The sequence below is a fragment of the Anastrepha obliqua genome, unplaced genomic scaffold (assembly GCF_027943255.1).
Source record: "Anastrepha obliqua isolate idAnaObli1 unplaced genomic scaffold, idAnaObli1_1.0 ptg000071l, whole genome shotgun sequence".
In the NCBI taxonomy this organism is placed as follows: domain Eukaryota; kingdom Metazoa; phylum Arthropoda; class Insecta; order Diptera; family Tephritidae; genus Anastrepha; species Anastrepha obliqua.
Window position 1 is genome coordinate 67,501 of NW_026562208.1, and position 2,500 is coordinate 70,000.

The 2,500-nt window shown below is 29.4% G+C and overlaps 1 non-coding gene and 1 pseudogene across 1 annotated transcript in view; both read left to right on the forward strand.

The window, feature by feature from the left end:
- The first annotated feature begins 299 nt into the window (after window positions 1-299).
- LOC129251788 (5.8S ribosomal RNA) lies at window positions 300-480 on the forward strand (annotated as a pseudogene).
- Window positions 481-922: 442 nt separating this feature from the next.
- The window catches only part of LOC129251794 (large subunit ribosomal RNA), a 3,986-nt gene continuing 2,408 nt past the window's right edge, over window positions 923-2,500 (forward strand). Inside the window, exon 1 of the ribosomal RNA XR_008583118.1 lies at window positions 923-2,500. This exon is cut by the window's right edge and continues 2,408 nt beyond it. This is a non-coding gene — a ribosomal RNA (large subunit ribosomal RNA).

The following is a 2,500-nucleotide window of genomic DNA, read 5'->3' on the forward strand; positions in this document are numbered from 1 at the left end:
GAATGATAAGTTAATTTGTTCACAATAACAAAAGTGGTATATATTTATTATATTATTATATATACATAAAATGATTAAAAAAATACAAAATAATTGAATCATAATAAATACCACCACTGTATTATTGTTGAACTAAGACATTCGCAACTTAATAAAAATGTTTAGAGTTAAATATATTTGATATATATTATTGAAAGAAAATCAATTTATATATTATTAATATTATTTAATTTTACTCTTTCAATTAATATATGCAAAAAAAAATTGACATTTGTTATAAATAAAAATAAATAAAAAAATACTCTAAGCGGTGGATCACTTGGCTCATGGGTCGATGAAGAACGCAGCAAACTGTGCGTCATCGTGTGAACTGCAGGACACATGAACATCGACATTTTGAACGCATATCGCAGTCCATGCTGTTATGTACATTAAATTCAATTTTAAAGTACTGCTTGGACTACATATGGTTGAGGGTTGTAAGACTATGCTAAATAAGTTGCTTATTCTTTTATAAAAATAATTGAATTTAAGCAAATGTGTATATTATTGGATTTTAAATAATTCATAATATTAATAGCAAAAAAAATAAAGATATATAATGAATTTTATTTATTATATATTCTTTAAAAAAAAAAACCTCTCAAATAAAATGAAATGATGAAAATATTGAATCTAAGTATTCTTTACAAAAAATTTTCATATTATTTATATATATATATAAAATAATAATTTATATATGTAATTAAAAGGAGGAATGTCTAGCATAAAAATTAAATTTTTTATTCTAGGATTGCCTCATTTTACATTATTATTATTTTTATATATTTACAATATATAAAAGGAGAAAAGAAAAATAGAGATGAAAAGATGATATAATTTTTTTATTAAATTGTGAGAAGATAAAAAAAGAATATTAAAACAACCTCAACTCATATGGGATTACCCCCTGAATTTAAGCATATTAATGAGGGGAGGAAAAGAAACTAACAAGGATTTTCTTAGTAGCGGCGAGCGAAAAGAAAATAGTTCAGCACTAAGTCACTTTGTCTATATGTCAAATGTGAGATGCAGTGTATGGAATATCTTAATATCTAGTATGAGAAATTAACGATTTAAGTCCTTCTTAAATGAGGCCATTTACCCATAGAGGGTGCCAGGCCCGTATAACGTTAATGATTACTAGAAAGATATTTCCAAAGAGTCGTGTTGCTTGATAGTGCAGCACTAAGTGGGTGGTAAACTCCATCTAAAACTAAATATAACCATGAGACCGATAGTAAACAAGTACCGTGAGGGAAAGTTGAAAAGAACTCTGAATAGAGAGTTAAATAGTACGTGAAACTGCTTAGAGGTTAAGCCCGATGAACCTGAATATCCATTATGAAAAATTCATCATTAAATAATTAAAAAAATAATGTGCATTTTTTTCATATAAGGACATTGTAATCTATTAACATAATAAAGTATTTATCAAAAGATCATTGGTGATATTAAGTTTATTTAAATTAATTTGCTTTTTAAGCATATTAACATAAAATAAATACTAATGATTTGATAAAGTGTTGATAGATTTTATTATATATAATGCTAAAATTCATTTTTTGAATTTTACAAAAAATTTAATATCTATGATATTAATATTTATTTGTATGCATTTATATGATTAACAATGCGAAAGATTCAGGATACCTTCGGGACCCGTCTTGAAACACGGACCAAGGAGTCTAACATATGTGCAAGTCATTGAGTTATATTAAACTTAATGGCATAATTAACTTAACTTAAATATAATGGGATTAATTTTTAGTCTATTTTTTAATAAATAGTCAATTAATTCAATCCCGGGGCGTTCCATATAGTTATGTATAATGATAATTTATTATTATTTATACCTCTAACTGGAGCGTACCTTGAGCATATATGCTGTGACCCGAAAGATGGTGAACTATACTTGATCAGGTTGAAGTCAGGGGAAACCCTGATGGAAGACCGAAACAGTTCTGACGTGCAAATCGATTGTCAGAATTGAGTATAGGGGCGAAAGACCAATCGAACCATCTAGTAGCTGGTTCCCTCCGAAGTTTCCCTCAGGATAGCTGGTGCATTTAAAAATTATATAAAATAATCTTATCTGGTAAAGCGAATGATTAGAGGCCTTAGGGTCGAAACGATTTTAACCTATTCTCAAACTTTAAATGGGTAAGAACCTCACCTTTCTTGATATGAAGGTTGAGGTTATGATATAATGTGCCCAGTGGGCCACTTTTGGTAAGCAGAACTGGCGCTGTGGGATGAACCAAACGTAATGTTACGGTGCCTAAATTAACAACTCATGCAGATACCATGAAAGGCGTTGGTTGCTTAAAACAGCAGGACGGTGGACATGGAAGTCGTAATCCGCTAAGGAGTGTGTAACAACTCACCTGCCGAAGCAACTAGCCCTTAAAATGGATGGCGCTTAAGTTGTATACCTATACATTACCGCTAAAGTAGATGA